Source organism: Sus scrofa, chromosome 9, assembly GCF_054392235.1.
Source record: "Sus scrofa isolate SSC_HxYL_T2T_F1_AM1 chromosome 9, Sscrofa_HxYL_maternal_Yorkshire_Landrace_v2.0, whole genome shotgun sequence".
Taxonomy (NCBI): domain Eukaryota; kingdom Metazoa; phylum Chordata; class Mammalia; order Artiodactyla; family Suidae; genus Sus; species Sus scrofa.
Window position 1 is genome coordinate 143,587,223 of NC_139391.1, and position 20,805 is coordinate 143,608,027.

The 20,805-nt window shown below is 43.0% G+C and overlaps 1 long non-coding RNA gene across 2 annotated transcripts in view; it reads left to right on the plus strand.

The window, feature by feature from the left end:
• The first annotated feature begins 398 nt into the window (after nucleotides 1–398).
• LOC146400263 (uncharacterized) overlaps nucleotides 399–20,805 on the plus strand; it is a 56,483-nt gene continuing 36,076 nt past the window's right edge. Inside the window, exons 1-2 of one of the 2 annotated variants that reach the window (XR_014816907.1) lie at nucleotides 399–924; nucleotides 18,234–18,337. This is a non-coding gene — a long non-coding RNA (uncharacterized LOC146400263). The remainder of the gene's footprint in view (nucleotides 925–18,233; nucleotides 18,338–20,805) is intronic. The other variant, XR_014816906.1, reaches the window with a different exon arrangement.

Here is a 20,805-nt window from a genome sequence, read left to right on the forward strand (position 1 = left end):
TTTTTGAAGTTATTTTATTTTTAAATAATTCAATGAATTTTATTACCTTTATAGCTGTACAGCCATCATTGCAACCCAGTTAGAGAATGTTTCACCCCCGATGACGGTCTGGGCTCTAGACGACCGGTTTCAAGTTAGGTTTAAGGCCCTGGGCTGGCTGCGGGGTGAAGGCTGACAGCTCCTGGGATTGTGCTCAGCACCCCTGCAAGGGCCCCCGCTTGACTCCAGACCTCCGTAAGGTACAGGGTGGGGTAGGTCACAGACCCAGCTCAGTCCCGCGTGGCCGTGGCTGTGCGGCAGGCCGGCAGCCCCAGCTCCGGATTGGACCCCTAGCCTGGGAACTTCCACATGCCAAGGGTGTGGCTCTAAAAAGGCACACACACACAGCATTCCTTCTCGTTCCAGAAATGCTTCCTCAGATCCGCCCAGCTCTGCCTGGAGCCAGCATGTGACCCCTTCCAACGCGGTCGAGAGGCTTCAAGAGCAGGAACGGCCACAGTGTTGCCGAGAAAGTCTCCACACTGCTGCGTCGGCGTCTGTGTGTCCGGCCGGCACGTGTGATGACACGGGCGCCACCGCTGCTGGTCTCGGTCGGCCCCACGCCAGCTCCCTTCCAGGACTGATATCTTTCTCAGCCTTTTCTCCTTTTCTTGACGACTTTATCTTTTTTTTTTTTAACTCCCCTAGATAAACACAGGGGTGTTTAAAGATGCCAGCTCCCTCAGCGCGGAAGCTTCTTTCCAATTCACCAGGCTTTATTCATCTTTCCCGATGACCTTAAAGCCAAAGACGTACCCTCGGTACGGAACGGAGCGAAGTTAATGAGATCAGCAGAATACCAGACGGAGGTACGATTCTTCAGGAAGAGACGTGAGCAGATGAAACCAGAGGCGAGTCTGCAGGATACGCGCAATCATCTGCGATGTGAGTTTCCCAGCGCAGGGAGGGCGGCGCGCCTCTCCGGCCGTGCACTCGGGTCTGGGGACTTGGTGAGGAACACGCGCCGGGTTACGGTAGAACCATCCGCACTTCTGCCGATGGATCCTACTGAGTCGAATAGCATGATACAGAATCGACACATGCTGACAGGGGTGGTTACAGCATTGGATGTCTGCCCAGGAAATTACTACCTTTAGACCAACTGTGGCTGTGATAGAGAAAAAACATCACTACCCCTGGGAAGTAGCCCCTATCAAAAGCTTTGAGGTTAAATTGGTCTGGAGGTGGAGGCCAGCCTGCAGGCACCATCTTTCCCACCCCCTGAGAGGCGGTTTATTGCCTCTACAGGAAAACAAAGCTGACTGAGGACACGATGTCATTTGCAAACAGGATTTCTTAATGCCACATGTTAAGTATTTGTTATTAGTTATTTTAGGAACACAAAATAATGTTAATCAGATGGGGTCTGTGTGTATTAAAGAGACTATTTGAAGGATCTTGGGTATTTCTTTTCAATGCCTGGCAAAATGTAACTTGGCAGCACAGAGGAGCTAAAGTAACAGATTGTTGGGCTGATAAAACAAACTATTAGAGGCACACACAACGCCCCCAGGGACAGTTGTTTCTTCAGAGAGGGCTATTGAGGTGGAATCAAAGGACAGCTGAGTCTGGAAGGATGGCAGAAATACTCAGGGGAGAAAAATAGTCAAAACTTTCATGCCGTGGGCAGAGGTCATGTGCAAACTCCCCTGTCCTCGGAAGGACGCACACACCACCCACGTAGATATTTTGTATAAAATGCCTTGTAAAATGACCTGCACACACACCCACGAATACAGATGCGGGAATGTCCAAGAAATAAATCACATTTCTGGGTGTCGGATCAAGGGGAAAGTATACCGTAAATTGAGAGAGGAAAAAAAGTGGGAGTTGAAGCCAAATTATCAGAGAGACATGAGAACAGAAAGAGTATAATGGTTGGGATTTTCGTGACCATGTTGGCAATCGGTATTTTAACACACACTAGCGATAGCATCGTCTGAGCAGACAAGAAACAACTTTAAAATGGAAAACATTTTTCAATAAATCCTAAGAAAAGCACACAGCATTTGATTTTAGAATTTTTCCAACTAAACTCAGGTGGAAATGAGTCATAACCATTACAGCCCTTAGTGGTCCAAACAGAGCCTGAGACAGACTCCAATTTAAGCAATAAAAATAGATGTTATTTAGAATCCATCATACTGGGGGAAGAGACCTCCACGTAGAATCGGGGCTTACTTTTGAATACAGCTGGGGTATAACGGCCAGAAAGAACTTGGGGGGTTAGGGAGGTGGTCAAAGAATCTATTATAATTTGAAAAATAATTCTGGGAAAAAAGTATCAAAAACCCTGTTGAAGTACCTAAAAGATGACCTGAAGGAGTTTCCTTTGTGGCTCAGTGGGTTAAGGACCTGATGTTGTCTCTGTGAGGAGGCAGGTTTGATCCCTGGCCTCACTCAGTGGATTAGGGATCCAGCTTTGCCACAAGCTGTGGTGTAGGCTGCAGAAGCTTCTCGGATCCGGTGTTGCTGTGGCCGTGGCGCAGGCCTGCGGCTGCAGCTCCAATTTGACCCCTGGCCTGGGCACCTCCATGTGCCTCAGATACAGTCCTAAAGAGGAGAAACGAAACGATGCCCAGAAGAAATGAGAGTCCGTTTTCATGAATAAGGAAGGCAATTCTGATAAAATTATGGTTAACGACAATTAAAACCAGCATTTATGAAACACACTCTATGTCTACGTGCCAGGCACATTTTCCAAATACCTTTTTACAAAATGAATCTACTGAATCCTTTCAACGTCATTCTGAAGACCGCTCATGACCATGGTCATTGTAAAGCTGGAAGGACAAGGCAGACGCTGATGGGCACTTACTCACGGGCACAGTGAGTGCAAGACGTGAAGGGGTGAAGGACGCCCTCCTGAGAGGAGGAACTGAGCCCAGGAAGCTGAAGTCAGGAACCTGCGGTCACACGGGGATAGTCCCATCCCGGTGATAGCCCGAGAGCTGAGGACTCTCCGGGGCCTCTTCCTCCACGCGCCTCGATGCGTGTGACAGGGTCTCCCCCTCTGGCTTCACGAAAGCTCTGATAGGGTGGGTGGCAGGATCAGGACCCTCCCAGGACCAGCCACCGCCCTCACCCCTCTCTGCCAAGCAGCACCACCAGTCTACACATCAGGCATCATGTCCTGGTCCTTCTGCTCCCTTTCGACTGTTTATTGAGTAGAGAAACGTGCACTGTTTCCTTCAAGGGCACAGCGTCTTGAAACATGGAAATATGTTTGTCTCTCAAGTTTATGATGAATATAAATGTTTTATTTTTTATTTTTGTCTTTTCTAGGGCTGCACGCGCAACATATGGAGGTTCCCAGGCTAGGGGTTGAATCGGAGCTGCAGCCACCAGCCTAAGCCAGAGCCACAGCAACGCTGGATTGGAGCCGCGTCTGCAACCTACACCACAGCTCACGGCAACGCCGGATCGTTAACCCACTGAGCAAGGGCAGGGACCGAACCCGCAACCTCATGGTTCCTAGTCGGATTCGTTAACCACTGCGCCACGACAGGAACTCCAATACTTCTATTTTAATAAGAAAGTTTGGATTTAAGAGAAGTAAAATGACTATACACCATTTTCTGCAAAACTTAAAGAGAAATGAAGGAGCAAATGCAGATTTTCGAATTAGACACTAAAATAAAAATTAGTTTAAGAATAGGTAAGAATAGGAGTTCCCGCTGTGGCTCAGCAGAAACAGAACATTGAAGATTTACTCTCGGAGTTCCTGTCGTGGCTCAGTGGTAACCAACCTAATCAGCATCCATGAAGATGCGGGTTCGGTCCTTGGCCTTGCTCAGTGGGTTAAGGACCCAGCATCACCGGGGCTCGGATCTGATATCAATGTTAGCTGTGGTTGTAGCCCAGTGGTGACAGCTCTGATTTGACCCCTAGCCTGGGAACCTCTCCATATGCCGCGGGGTGGCCCTAAGAAGCAAAAAAAAGAATAAGTAAAAATAAGCCATTTATTTTTATGTATGTCAAGAGATAAGTAAACTTAATTTAAGGAAGGAAAAAAAGCAAGGATAAATTACTTTTAAAGGGAAAGAAAAGAGATGTACTTTCATATCATCTAGACTATATTTAAAGTGTAAAATGAAAAAAATGTTCCTTTATCATGTTATAGGACGTGACTGTAATGAAATATGACAGGAAATACATTTCATGCTTTGTGACCTATCACATGTAGACAGATACCTTTGGTCTTGAAGATAATATTTTATTTATTTATTATTTATTTGTTTATTTTGTCTTTTTAGGGCCGCACCTGTGGCATTTGGAGGTTCCCAGGCTAAGGGCCTTGAAGATAATATTTTAAGTAGGTGATAGAGTGAGAAAAGATAATGTACACTTTAATATTAAACCTTAGTGTGTAACATCATAATAAGCCTGAAGAAAAACAGACAACCCTAAGATAAATAAAATAACAATAATAATATTCAATTTTTAAAACATGAAGTTTGTCATTCCACTTTGACCAAATGTAAAAATATGTTAGAAATAACATGATTTTGATTTAATAGTTATAAAATTATTGAGATTCTTGTATTCATTGATGTTAACTTGATGATATTTCATCTAAATATCTTACAAGGATTCTCAAATTGGATTTTATGGTTTCTGCATTATAAAACCTTTTCAACCAAATATGCAACTGAGAAGTGCCACAATAAGTAATCTACGTTAAATTATTATAATTTGCCTTGAATTAATTTTATGTAACTCTATGTATAATGTAAAAAACTTGCGACATTAAATTTCATTTATACTCCCTCTTATTCTTTGTGCTACTATTCTTAAAATGGGTTACTAACAAATATTTTATAAGCCCTGTAAAACATATTTACAATTTTTGTTTAAGAATATCAACCATCACCTATTAAACAGCATTTATATTAAAGAAGATATACAAATTAAAATGACTGAATTCCTAACAAAAATTATAATGAAAAATCAATATATCAGAATCTATAGAATATATGAAAAGCATTGCTCAGAAGAAATTTGATACCACTATACACTTATATAAGTAAAAATTAAAGAATGCCTATAAGTGAATTAAGGTCATAGCTCAAAAACCTAGAAAAAGAAGAATAGAGTAAACCCAAAGATGTCACAAGAAGGGAAATAATAAACAAAAAATTAAAGTAAAAATAATGAAAAAAAAGATTAGACATAACAAATAAATCTAAATTCTGGTGTGTGAAAAACATTGTAAAATACATAAACCATGATCTAACTTGCTTTTTTTTTAGGAAAATCACTAAAGCACAAAAATACAAAATAAGAAATAAGCAAGAATAATTAACCATTGATATGGAAGAAAATAGTTTTCTTTAAATCTTAAATTATTTTGAAGCCCTGTAACATAGATAAACTTGAACACCACAAAGAAATGGGTCATTTCCTAGTGAAATACAGATTAAGATGATTCACCTATAACACACACACACACAAACCATAAACAAATAAATTCTATGGTTGAAATAGAAATCTTTACCAAGTTGCTACCAAGGGTTTCACAGGAAATTTCTACCCAAATCCCCAAAGACCAAATAGTCCTGATACTTTGTAACACAGCCTTTTGTTTTTGTGCACACAACTGAAGTAGAGAGAGAGAAGAGGGAGAGGGAGAGAATTTCTAACAAATAACACACACACAGACACACCCATCTATGTAATTGGTTGAATACTGGCTCCCAAAGCATGTATGTCTTAACCCATGGTACCTCCCTTGTGACTATATTCAGAAGTAGGGTCTTTGTAGATGCAACTAAGTTGAGAGTGGGTCCTAAATCTGATGATATGCGTCCCTGAAAAAGACAGACTGGAGACACAGAAACACACAGAGAAAAACAGCCATGTGAAGATGGAGACGGAGATGAGAGGGCTGCTGAAAGCCAGAGGTGCCTAGGATGCCAGCGGCCACCAGAAAGCACGGGGATTTTCTCCCTGAGAGCTTCCGGAAGGACCAACCTTGCTAACAACCTGACTTTGGACTTGTGGTCCAGAACTGTGCAAGTATGAAATTCTGTTGTTTTAAGTCACCTGGTTTGTGGTAATTCATTATGGCAGAGCTGAGAAATTCATACAGATTTGGGTACTGGGAAGAAGGGTCCTGCTCTAACAAAATCCTAAAAATGTAGGGGATATTTGGAATTAAGGAGCAGTAGAAACTGGAAGAATGATGAGGTGCATGATAGAAAAAGCCTTAGGTGGTCCTGAAGAGATGGTTGGTAGAAGCGTGACTATTAAAGGTGGTGACAGGGAGGGCTCAGAGCAGATCAAAGAACAACAGAGGGGAAACTCCTATTTTATTAGAAAATGAATCTATTGTCATGAATACAATGCTGGTAGAAATATGAGCCTTAGTTACAGCTGCTCCTGTTGGGGTCTCGGAAGGAGATGAGGAATATGCCACTGGGATGCTGGAGAAAAGGCAATCCTTGTTGCGAAGTGCAGAGAATTAGCTGCATTGTGCTCTCGTTGGGTGGAAAGCTGAACGTGTGAGAGACGAATGCAGATATTTAACTGAAGAGGTTCCCAAGCAAAATGGTGAAGAAGATGCCGTCTTGTTTCTCCTTCTCGCTTAGTGGTTAAATGTGAGAGCAAAGAGGAAGACTGAGGAAAGAGCTGTTAAACCACTAAGAACCAAAGCTTGCTGATTTCGTAAATTCCCACCTACTTAGATCGCAGAGGACGCTAAAGTCGATGTGTTTCTCCTCAGCCCCGCAAATTTCCCAGTCCCATCTATGAGAAGCCTACGCTTCCGTAGGTCCATGTTCCAGAAAACAGAAGGTGCCGTGGTTCTTGGCTCACACGTCAAAGATTTGTACTTCCCTAAAATTTTTTGATCAAGCCCTACCTGGAACCACCTCTCTTCAATAACCTCATAGAAAAATATGGTTTTATTTTATCCATTGTCTTTTTTCCCGTTTTGTTAGGAGTGATGGTCATCGATGCTTTGCTACTTTCTGACTGGACGAGAACCATCCTTAATTCTTAACTAATGGCAAAAACTCATGACTATTGTTCATAACGTAATAAACGTGTCTTTAGACAACTGCCTTTAAAGACCCATCTTGTGTCTCTGCAGAGAAGATGTTAAAATTCTCCATCATTGCTGCAGTTTATGAAATAACCTGTCATCGAAAGGACTGATGTTAAATTAATTGATGGCACTCACGTCAATATCCTATGATTTGTCAAGTATTTTACTAAGATTTTTAATGAATGTTTTCAGTAGTAAGAAGTAGCCAAATGCTGGACACTATCTATAAAAGTGTCATAAACACATATTGCGGATCACTGAGAGCTCTTGTTCCCTGTGTCGTAGAAGCAACGGCATCGATAAAATGATTTTTTTTCTTGTGGAATATTTTTTAAAGTCTACGTATACGGGTAACCACTCTGTATTCATAATAAATAATCGTGTTAAAAGAGCATTTTGGAGTTCCCTTCTGGTGCAGCTGGTCATGAATCCAGCATCGTCACGGCAGCGGCTCGGGTGCCTGGCGTGGGGCTGGTTCAGTCCCTGGCCTGGGAACATCCGCATGCTGCAGGCACGATTAAAAAAAAATAACATTTCATCCATGACTCTTTCATTCTTTAGGCAATTTATACATGTGCTACTAGTTAAACTGCATTTGTCATACAGGATGATTTCACTGACTTGTACTAAAAACTTCTTGGACATTAGTCTGTTACCCTGTAAAATGTTTGACATCTCATTGATTCTTTTTAAAACAGTATCATTGCTCAGCTGGACATAAGACATCACTTCACTTGGGTTTTTTTTTATCAGTGTATTAATAGTCCCTCTCACACTTAATAAGATTAATTTTCCTCCAATACGCCATGGCTTATCAGAATTACTCTTGCTATTTCTTACCTAAAATTGAAGCTTTAGCCCTGCTGATTAGAAAGCATTTAAACATTTTACACATAATATTTCATCACTTTCCTCTGTATATCAGAAATAAGATATACCTTTCCCAAATTTATCAGTACATGTTGGTAAAATATTTTTTTAATCTTGACAGTTAACTTGCTTCATTTAAAAAAATGTTTTGGCAGAATAAGAACTGTGCATAAAGATAGAAAAATAATTTGAATTATTCAATTTTATGTCAATGCCTGCTTTTGATTATATGAAAGAAATTTCAAATATATATTTACACATATACAATCACAAATGTAACAACAAAAAATGATGAGCAACACAGGTATGTTGAGTTGGTGACTCAAACACTAACTTGACATAATTTTCTAAATTAGGAAGTTATTTAGAGAGTTCCAAACAAAAAGGTAGTTCCAATAGGCAATATAAATGCATATACCTGAGCAAGCCATTGTATAATAAATGCTTCAAAAAGTATTAATATCTAAACTGTATATCTAGTCTAGGATCAGATAATAGCAGGCAATTTTTCACCTACATAAAAGTTCTGTAAGCATATGGGATACATGAAAACTCTTCATCAGCAAGGTATTCTAACATTGTGGGTCCCCTAGAACTCTGTATCTATACCCACTAAATGCGTTTGTAGCTTTTGGTCACTGGGGCACTAGAATATAACTTTCCAGATTTTACTGTAGGTAGAATAGGGCTACTTGGAGAATCACTGACCTACGTAAATGTATAAACACAAATCACACAAATCATTTTTCAGTGTAAAAACAAAAGATCTGGAAATTATTCACCAAGGGACCGTTGAAAGCGAATGTGATATAGAGGGAACCAGCCCATTCTCCCAACTGTGCTTCTAGCAAGCATGTGTGTAACCTCTAGATAGAGTATTAAAAACAAATACCTGACCTCAAACATGAGGAAAAGTCATATCTAGACCCTAAATATGAAGCTTCCTTATGGCATCACACACACACACACACACACCTGAACACACACCCATATGCACACACACACACAGATACACGCACAATACACACACATAGACATACACACAGATACACACAAACATAAACACACATACACACACAAGCACACACAGACACAACCACACACATAACCACACACCTACACAACCACACACAGCCATACACATACAACAACACATATACACACACAACCACATGCATACACAAACACACACATACAAAAACAACCACGCACACTCCAAACCACACACAGACAACTATAGACATACACACACACAACCACACACACATACACACATACACAACCACACATACACAGACACATACATGCACACACACACCTACACACACATATGCACACATACCCTCACATATACACACAGTCATTGTTACGGGGTGAATTGTGTTCCCTAAATGCATACATTGAAGTTGTAACTTCCAGCTCCTCAGAAGAGGGACTTACCTGAAAGCAGGGTCACGGCCAGTGCCCTTAGTTAAAACGAGATAATACCGGGATAGGGTGGGCCCGTAACCAAGATTGGAAGGAAGGTAGATGCAGCTTGGGCTCCAGAATTGTAGAAGATTTGGTTTTTAAAGACAGAAAAGGCAGGTGCAAACATGGTCTTAGCCTGGGAAACCAGTTTGAGGCTATGCGCACACACTGGCTGTAAGAAAGAGCCAGCAGCTCGCCTTCGAGTCCAGTGGGAGAAACCCACTGCTGAGACGGCAGGTTGGAAACAGTGAGGATTTCTGAAGCCACTTACCCGGCTGTAGATGACAGGCTGACTAGCGAAAGAAGGAGAGACTATAAAACTGCCAAACAAGGAGTTCCCAGCTGGGCCAGCAGGTTAAAGGATCGGTCACGGTCACTGCCGTGGCTCAGGTTCATCCCCGGTCCGAGAAGGTCTGCGTGCTGTGGGCATGGCCAAACCAAAACAAAATAAACACAAACCAGCTAGAAACTAGAAAGAGGAGAAGCAAGGAGCCGATATAAACATCCAACTAATGTGAAGGAAGCAAAAATAAAGCAGAAGCCGAGCAAGTGAAAAATGATCTAGCGGGGGACTCGTCAAGTAGAGACGCGACGACAGCAAAAAAAAGCAAATATGCAAAACTAGCGCGAGGCGCCGATCTCAGCCACAAACAGAAGAAAAACCCCACTAGAGAGTACTCCTAAGAGACGACTCCTTTCCTTGAAAACAACACGGAAATGTTTAAACAATGGATCAAGAAAAGGAAGCGAAAACACCTATTTGCTGTGACCTCGCCCCGCAGCAGCCATGGGTGTTCCGCAGCGGGGCCTCCTGAAATTGGGCTCCCTTACCTTTCTGCTACGAACCCTAGGAGAGCATTCGGCCTGCCTTTGGAAAATCCCATCGTCACGCTGTTTGTGTCAGTATTCGCCAATGAACGGCCTTTGGCGGCTGGAGGATCAAGGTTACTGTACCAGCCTCAAAGCAGTTTGGAAAATGACTCTTTTCTCTGCTTTTGCCTCATCTTTACAGATTTGGAAGACTCGCCTGTGCATTTATGAGGACTTCTCCAGGCGTTTCCTCTCTTTCCTCTGTGCTAATTAAAATGTTTCTCATGAAATATATTTTTATAAATCATGTATTATTCAGAAATTCATATATGGGGCAAAAAAACCTCAATCGTTAAAAATATTATTTTCTACTCATTATTTCCCCTTATTTCTAATATAATGTACTTATACCATCTCAGTTTTATTGACTTTTTTCCAAACGAGCTTTTGTATTTATTTCTTAGTTCCACTATTTTTTATTCTGTTTCATAATGTTTCTATTTGTTTTGTTTTATTTTGGCCACACCTTCGGCATGTGGAAGTTCCCAGGCCAGGGACTGAACCTGAGCCACAGCAGTGACGATATCAAATTTTTAACCACTAGGCCAGCAGAGAACTCCAATTTTCTTTATAGTTTATTCCTTATACATTCCTTTGCTTTATTTTGTTATTATTTTTCTAATTTTAGAGTTTGGTTCTTAATTTATTTTTATTTTTTATCTTTCTATATACATTCAATTTTATGCCATAGAATCTGGTATATCCCGTTTTAATATTATTTCCAAAAAATTCTACAATTTGGGATTGTATTAAAATTATCCCAGTAAGCATTGATAGTGTCTTTTTAGTCAGTAAGAAAATGAAATTTAATTTAAATTGTTTATGGTCAGAGAATGTTATTTGGAGTATTTCCATCTTTTGTAATTTATTTAAGGTTTTCTTTGCCACCTAAACTAGAACTATTCACATGAAAAGATCAGCTATTCGCTTCTACTTGTGTTGCAATTTTGATACATAGCTATAAAATATGTGATGTCTGGAGTTCCGTCGTGGCGCAGTGGTTAATGAATCCAACTAGGAACCGTGAGGTTGCAGGTTCGATCCCTGGCCTTGCTCAGTGAGTTAAGGATCCGGCATTGGTGTGAGCTGTGGTGTAGGTCGCAGACACGGCTGGGATCCTGTGTTGCTGTGGCTCTGGCGTAGGCCGGTGGCTACGGCTCTGGTTCAACCCCTAGCCTGGGAACCTCCATATGCCACGGAAGCGGCCCTAGAAAAGGCAAAAGACAAAAAAAAGAAAGAAAGAAAAATCCGTGATGCTGGCTGAATCCCTTCGGTCTATATTCCTTGGCGTGTATTGGACTGAGAAATATGGGCTAAATTATCCCACTATTACTTTGGTTGTATTCCTGCTAACATCTGCAGTTCTATATTTTCTCCTCTAAGAAAGATGCTGCAGTAGGGAGCAGTGCTAATAATAAAAACTGTTATATTTTCATTGGGAATCTACCTTTCAGCATATTATAAAGGGACCTTGGCCTCTTTCAATGCTTCTTAATCTGAATTCAACTTCGTCAAAAATGTTTGATACTTTTCTACTTTTCATGTACCTGTTCTTAGTCTACATTTGCCCTTTTACAAATTTTAACTTTTCCCAATGCTCTTTTTTGAGGTAGGTTTCTTGTATGTAATAAAATGTCAGATTTCACTTTGTTGATCTGAAAATCTTTTGCTTTTAATTGCTGAGTTAAATAGGCAACATGGCGTTGTTACGTGGTCCACTGTCTGGTTTGGGCTCTGGCCTGCTGTTTTCTTCTTGGCATGTAGTCTGACCACGAGAGCTGTTCTGTTTCACGACTCCTCTGCATAGATTTTTTGGTGTGTGGCAATCGAGTCGGTGGGTGGGGGGTGGACAAGCATTCCTGGATGTGCATTGCAGCTTTCCTGGCAGCCTGGAGGTCAGTTTGGCCACGTGTATCAAATCTTTGGTTCCCTCTTCTTTCCTTCACGAACTTAAACCTGCTACTCTGTTGTCTCCGTGATTGTCAAAAAGTCTGAGGTCCATTTACTTTTCTCTCCTTTACAAATGGAGCGACCGTGTGCTCCTTTATGCTGAGATAGTCCCGTTTGACAGCGTCAGGTCCCGCGGCGAGCCTGAACAGGGTACCTTCTACTCTCACGTCTCCGGGCCTCTCGAGTTCAAAGCCACTTAGTCCTTTTCCCTGGATTCTTAGGGGATATTTGTTCCCTCTCTTTTTACTTAGAATTCAAAAGGTTTTCGAACGCGAGCATCCCCACTGGCCACTCGGACTATGTTTTCCCAGGTCCGCGCGGCGGGATCTTTGGGGCCGAAGTCCAGGTGGGCTTGGTGTCCGGAAAGCGCTCTTGGATCGTGGTTAGGGTTAGGGTTAGGGTTAGGGTTAGGGTTCGGGTTCGGGTTCGGGTTCGGGTTCGGGTTCGGGTTAGGGTTAGGGTTAGGGTTAGGGTTAGGGTTAGGGTTAGGGTTTTCTCTGGTTCGTGGGAGAGTGAGGTGACTTTTCCTTGGTTCTTAGAAGGAGCGGTGCACTTGCTAACACTTCTAGCTTCAGCCCTCCAGAGCTCATTCTGAGAACACAGGATGGCTGTACCTGCACGAGCGGACTGGGGGGCAAGGCTGACAGCGGGGCTGAGTGGGGGCTGCTCCTTGCTCAGTCTTACAAGAGAACAGGTGCACATGTGTAGCGGGGGAAAGACCAAAACTCAACGTTCGAAGTGTGACTTCTTTTCACTAAGAATTCAGCAAGTGTGTTTATTGTGATAAAACTGAAGGGTGACCCAACGCTTCCAGAAGTTTCTACTGAGATCAGCTTAATCGAGGGCTTATCGAGTCAGCGTCGCGGTCGCCAAGGGGTTCTGGTCGGGAAGAGGAGACGGCCTGGCAGCCGGTCTCCCGGGTCCACACAGCCTCACTTCTGCATCAGAGACCAACCTGCCCATGAGGACAGCTGTTGCTTTGTGCTCAGTTCATGCCACTGTGGAAAATTACTTAGTGTTTCACGTCCTGTTGAAATGATTCTAGAAAACAGGTGAGCAAATGCATTGGTGACTGTGTATGATCAAATTGGGTGCTGTTCTCATCTGATTTTAGGTGAAACCCCTTTGATCAACTTCAACTTTGGGCCCTGAAACCTCAAAAAATTAACCATGCAATTACAGAACAATGGTCTTAGGTAGGTTTTCTTCACCAGCACCAACAAGCCTGGGGGTCGGGCCGCACAGACCAGCTTAAAGTGGAGCAGTTCAGCCTGGTCCTCAAGCAGGGGCCGCCCTCCTTTGTCCATCCTACATGATGGACACTTCGTAGCTTACGAGGGCTCAGTCTGCAGGTTTTCAGCTTTACGATGGTATGAAAGCAGTCCTCATTCGGTAGGAATCACACTTCGAACGTTGAGTTTTGGTCTTTCCCCCGGCTCCGCATGCACACCTGTTCTCTTGTAAGACTGAGCAAGGATCAGCCCCCACTCAGCCTCGCCATCAGCCTTGCCCCCCAGTCGGCTCATGCACGTACAGCCATTCTGGGTCCAGACAATCATTCCGTTTTTCACTTTCAGTACCTGAGACAGTCAACACTCTGTTATGAAGTAGAGTCGCGTTGGGTGGTTTGGCCCGACTGTAGGCTAGTGTAATTGTTCTGAGCCTGTTTAAGGTAGGCTAAGCTAAGCTGTGATTTTTGGTATATTAAGTGTATTAAATGCATCCTCGATTAATGACACTTTCTATTTACAATGGGTCCATTGGCATGTGACCTCATCTTAAGCCAAGGAAGATCTGTACTAAGACAGAATACTGAGGGGAAAATAGTCTACAGAATGGGATTAACAGAATGAAACTACTATATATAAAATAGATAAGCAACAAGGACAAATGGTACAGCACAGAGAATCATACCTAGTGTCTCGTAATAACCTCTAACAGAATATAATCTGCAAAAAAAATGAATCACTGTGCTGCACACCTGAAACCAACACAATAGTGTAAACCAACGGTACTTTAATAACTTTGTTGTGTGTGTTACATAGTTTACACTGGAGAGGCATGTGTCTAGGAATACAATGAATTTGTACATTCGAAACATTTATGTGCATGTTCCAAATATGTGGACGAATGTATTTCCTGATAACACAGTTTTTCTTTAAATCCTGACAATGACACTCGAGGAAGAGATATTTCCCTAGTAAATTATAATGAGATTTGCATAACCAAAAGTTTATAATTACATGATGGGAGATTTTATAAAGGTAGCCTAAATTATACAAAAGATAATTCATTATTCATTTTGAAGTAATCACCTTAATGCCACTACATGCCCCCATCAGTATTTAAGGAAAATGTAAATTGGGCATCTGTTTACTTTCCCCTCTATAGTGATATACTTTAGTTTCAATTTCATGACGAAATTTGACTTTCTTTGCAAACCTCCTAAGTGAATAGGCAGAGGAGGAAGAGTAGAAAGCATTTAGGTGATGGAGGATGATAACTCAGGGGATGCTCAGAATGGCTGGGACTCAGATTAAGGACTGATTCATCTTTCTGAGACCAAGGAGCAAATTATTTTTTAAAGATAGTTGTTAAAGGGTGTTATCTCTGTTTAAACACATAATGATACATTTTCATTAGAAACATGTTTAGATAATTGAAACTTAAGGAGATAGTATAATTTCTAAAGAAAAATGTACTAAATATAATACTTCTCATGCTATGGGGATTCTGCCTGCGTGTCAGTCTTCAAAGATCGTGAAGGAATAGTGACCTAGTTAAGCAGAAAGGTTAAAAACAAAATTCACAGCTCGTAATTTGAGAATTCTTTAGCTTCAGTGGAGCACTGGAAGAGTAAAAGATATTTATGGCAAGATGCATTTAAAGGAGAGATCATAATGACATTTTTTTTCATTCATTTTAGATATTTGGAGATTACCATGGCTCTGTCAGTCTCTCTCAGTCTAGAAGCAGATACATTCTTAAAAGCAGTGTTTTTGCCGCTTTGAAAAGACTCTCTGAAGACGCCCAGATCCAGGAACGGCAGACTGGGTGATGGAGACCAACCGCCTCGCGGAGGGCACAGCGAGGGCACCCAGGCGTGATGGGTGACTCTATGCGTCAGCTTGACTAGGCCAGGGGTGGCCAGACCCCTGGTCACACACTGCTCCTGCGTGAGTCTGTTAGGGTGTTTCTGGATGAGGCTACCGTCTGAAGCAGCAGCGAGTCAGGCAGACAAACGGGCCTCATCCCATCCAGTGGGGACCCGCCTAGGAAAGACGACTCTGTCTGGCTTGGAGCTGCGACCTTGGTCTCCGGCCTCCAGACCCAGGCTTGGAGCCGCGACATCGGGCTTCTCCCGCCTCCAGACTCAGACTTGGACTGGAACTTACATCATTAGCTGTCCTCGTCCCCAGACGGATGACTGCAGATCTGGGACTTCTCAGCCTCCCTAAGCCGTACGCAGGGCAGATAAAACAGGACGTGGAGAGAAGCACTCACTGCATCATCAGACACGTCACCAAACAGAGAAGAATCACTGGTCAAGACGCGGAGCAAGGAAAGCTTTGGAGGAGTGGTTAAGATTAAGAGTCAACTAATAGAAAAGATTTCTTTTTAGTCAGAAAATAAAAAGGGAAAAGAGTCAATTGCTGAAACAAGGAGAAACAAATGAACCAATAGAACAGCACTGGGAAACTCCAGATCGATTCTTGCACATATGAATATAGGTTATGAAGAAACTGGCACTGCAGAGAATTAGGGAAAGGATTTTTTCCAGTTTTATTGAGATATAAATGACATATAACACTGTATACGTTTAAACTGTTCGAAATGGTGATTTAAGTCTATGAAACAATCACCACAGTAAGTTTGGCTAAATTCATCACCTCGCAGGACTACAAGGCTTTTCTTCTTGTGAAGACAACTTTTAAGATCTACTCTCGTAGCAGCTTCCAAATGTAAAACACAATGTTAACTACAGTCACCACACTGTGCGTGAAAACCCAGAACTTCGTTATCTTGTAACTGGCAGTCTGGGCTCCGCGACCACCTCCAGCCACTTCTCACGCCGCCCAACCCAGCCTCCAGTAGCCACGCATCTTCTGTTCCTATGAGCGCCTTCCTTTGTAAATGAGGTCACACTGCATTTTTTCTTTCTCTGTCTAGCTTATTTTACTTAGCATTATGGTCAATACTTTCCAGATTCATCTGTGTGGTTGCAGATTGCAAAAGTCCTTCTTTTTATGGCTGAATTTTATCCATTTATATAGAATTAATTTATATATTATATATTATTTTAAATAAATACATAATCACATTTCTTTTTTTTAATGGCTGCACCTGCAGCCTATGGAAATTCCCAGGCCAGGGACTGAATCTGAGCCACATCTTCAGCCTACACGCAGTTGCGGCAGCGCTGGCCCCCTTAACTTACTGCGCCAGGCCCAGGATTGAACTGGTGCCTCCACTGCAACCAAGCCACGGCGGTCAGACCCTTAACCCACTGTGCCACAGCGGGAACGCCTAAAATCAGATTTTCTTTATCCGTTCATCCGGCAATGAACACCTGGGTTGTCTCCATCCTTGTCTTGGCTGTTGTAAGTAAAGCTGTAAGGAACCCGAACCTACTTCTTTCTCCTAAACGCCAAGAGGTACTTGAAGAGGTGCTTGGTCCCACCGGTCGCCAGGGACTGCAGGAGAGCCACAGCGAGATGTCACCTCACACCTGTTAGAATGGAAGGCTGGAGATGGATGCGGCCACCGTGGAACAGAGTAAGCGCTTCCTCAAAGAGCGGAAGGGAGAATGACCACACGATCCAGCAGTTCCACGCTGGGGTGCGTGTCCAAAGGAAACGAGCACGTCCTGCGTTTCGGGGTCACCATCACATCCACTTCCTGCCGTGGGTCTGCCGGTCGTCTGTCGTCGTCGCCAGAGCAAGCCTGTCGCTCCTCTCCTGGTCTGTAGCCGTCTTCCGTTTTTGTCTGTTTGGAGGGTAGGGTTGGAAAAGGGCATTCACCCCGGCACATGGCTGCATACTTTCAATCAAATCCAAGTAATACTCTTCATATCTGAATTAATCTAATCAAAAGCAAGCCATTCGAAACACAGAATTTGTGTGGCTAAGAGAATTGAATCAGAAATTGGAATCTGGTCCAGTTAAATGAACTGCGAGGGAGATTTGTTGAGACTTTTGTTCAAGAACATTGATCATCTGAAAACGCTACCAGAAGTCATGAACTTGAAGCCTGGAACAGTTACCACATAGTGTCTGACCTCACGGGAGAATCCAGCCTTAGGCGAAAAAAATAATCTGCCACAATTGAAGAGAGAAAGGATGTTTGCCAAGCTGTAGGTCTCAAATCAAAGCAAACTCAAAGCTGGCCCTACCATGGACTTCGCAGTTTTAGGAGGGGTTCAATGCAATTCAATTATTTTCTGTTTAAACCTGTTTGCATTTTTTTTTCCTTTTGATTCCTTGTAACATTAAAAAGGCCTAATTGACAAATACGAGCTACAAAATTGCATGTAATTAAAAGACTATCTCTGATGTGACTGAAAGAATAAATAGAAGACTATTTTGAGTTTAATATGCATTTATGGGAAACCACTTCACTCTGACATTTAAATCCGTTTCCAACCCAGCTGTGAACGGAAGTGGAGCAGAGTGTACAAGTGACCTCTGCACGACCTCTTTGGGGTTTAGCTTTTTCTTCTAGGAAACAAGGGAAAAGTATGGTAAGATTAGAAACCTGCCTCTCTAGGTTTTCAGATTACAGTTCTGTAGTTAGGAGCATGAACGAAGAAGCTGAAAAAAGCTGGATTTTAGTTCCAGCTGTAAAATGTAGGTAATGACAATATTGGGTCATAGGGTTTTTATAAAAATTAAATGTTTCATGCAAATCATTTTATAAAGTATTGAGCATTTACTATGCCTAAAAAAATTCACTATTATTAATCAGAATACCATTGTCTCATGTACAGAATGAAGAAATTTGACCGATGCATGGCCCATGGCCCTTTCTACCTCACACTGTGTCCTCAGCAGTTTATGACAGCTGACGTTTGGAAAGACAAGGAAATTCAAGGTAAACCTCAGCATCCCGTGTGAAACTGTCCAGGGGTCGTCTCTACCAGAACAGCAAAACTGGGAAAGAAATCCTTCTGTTGTCCATGTTCGCCTGACCAGGTTGATCCAGGCCGAGGTGTCACTGTATCCAGCAAAACGGTGCCGTAGATTTGCCCACCTTCCCCGGGGCTTGGAGGGCAGGTGGCTAACTAAAGGCTGAGAAGAGATCCCTGGCCCCAGATGCGCTGAGGCGCAGCTGCCCGTTCTATAAACCACGCTGGTCTGGCCAGAACACCACGGCCCTGAAGCCCTCTGCCAAGCCCCCTCTCATGCCCTGGCTGGGTTTGTATTCACTACAGCAAAAACCTACTGTTTCACCATGATTTAAATTAAACAATAACGGGGCTGTTTCCCCAACTGTCTATTGTTATTTTTATAGTAATTAGAATGACTTTTTTTTACCATTACATGGAGACATATAAAATTGGGGGTGAGGAAAGAGTTCTTAACCATTAAAACTTTTTTAAAAAAGAGAAGGAAGTAACAAGATGAAGGGAGCCTGTTCTGAACTATTGAACAATCCTCTTTCCTATTTTGCTTCGTAGTTTTGTTTGGATCTGATTCACCTCTTCTGAACAACTTCATTCAATTTCCCAGTTTCCAGACTATCAGTTACATCAGCTACATCACACCCTTAATGAAATGACAGGTACTGGCTTCTATAACATCTTTCCTAACATGCTGAACAACTTGTCAGCAAAACCCAGACTTAGTTCAAGAGGGTCTATCCTTTTCTGAATAGTCACATTTGAGGAAAGTCTCCAAAGTCCCAACAGCACCTTAACTTTTGGCAATAGCTCCGCATGAATCTGCTTCATGCTCATGAAGTTCTGGAGATATTCGCTACTATGTTCTCTTTTGCTTCCATTTTAAAACTATGCAAAATAAAGGGCTGGAAACAAGTGTAACAACATTAAAATTTAAACACCGGACATTAAGAAATAAATAGAGCCCATATCATTCCTTTTAAACAGTGTGCCTGTTGGGTAATGGTGGGCTTTTCTCCCAAATCCACCTTAATCCTACACCTGCTGATATTTATGGGAGAGGAACGGAGTAGGTCGTGACCCTCATAGCACAATCGTTTCAGGCTCAAGTCAACATGTTTGTTTATGTGCCTGCAACGTACTGAGCTGTCAGGGTTTAAACTGCATGGAAAATGCTTAAAGGAATGCCTAGAGCTTTCATTTGTCAACCAGAAGAGAGTCACTTACACCAAAAAAGAGAAGAAAAGAAACTCTTTGAGTTTAAGATCCAGAACACAGAAAATGTAATGATCCAAAAGCCCAGAGACGGGATCACTGCTTTGTAGGAAAAAGAATAGTCTCTTAAGAAATGGAACATGCAGGCCCCATCAGGTGCATTTCTTGAAGCATTCTATTCATGGAAGAAGGCTTCCTAGGATATTGTCCTTCCAGCGGACTGGATTTTTCTCTGTCTGTCTGCAGGCCATGCTTTCTCTTGAAGATAACAGTGCGTCCAGTGGCAGCAGAGGAAGGAGCCTGAAATTTCTCTCCACATTGTCAAGGACCCCTACTTATTGGTCTATGGACTCTTAACAGTTCACTGATACAGTTAATATAAAGTGAGGTCCGCAGGAGTGTTTAATAGCCATGAAGCTGCAGGAACACAGCGGTCTAGGATGTCACCTGAAATGTGCATGGCGAGCAATGGCAATGGAGTGAGTTTTCCTTGTTTGAAGACTAGCAATGTTCTGTCTTATGGAGTATCTGTCGAAGTTTTGGGGGGGAGGAGGGCATGCTGCCAGCATGTGGAGGTTCCTGGGCCAGAGACTGAACCTGTGCCACAGCAGGGGCCATGCGGGATCCTTAACCCACTGTGCCGCAGAGAATTCTTCATCTTCGTTTTTAACAGCATGTATAATCCTATCCATGCAGACGTTTAGAGAGCGAACGTGTGCTGGGCCGGGTCGTTTACTGTTAACGCCCTCAGATCCCTTCCTCATATCCTGTTTTATTTCGGCCTCGGGTTGCGCTCAAAAGCCAGCCGCACCGCACGGCCTCCCTGCCCTTCTCGTCTGTGACACGGTCCCTCCTCCTGGATTCACTCTAACAGGGAGGCACACACCTAGTTTTCTCCTAAAAACCCCTGGTCCCTGGTACTTAATCACGTGCTGCGCGGATAGGGCCTCTCCGCCGACTTGACGGCCTAAAGCTTCCCCGAGACTCTGCGTCCTCACGGACGATGCGCTTGGTCCCGGGGCTACAGGTGCCACCCAGGCACCCGAGCAGGGACCCGAGGCAGACAGACCTTCCTCCCTGAGGTTCCCCAGCCGGGCCCTCCCCCAAGCATCTCCGCGGGACGCCGCAGGGGGAGCTCCGAGTCCCGCAGTAAACTGGAGGCCGCTGGGGAGAGTCAGTTTGGAGACCGAGGATTTCCTGAGAAAAGCTGACGCCAGGAGCCTGG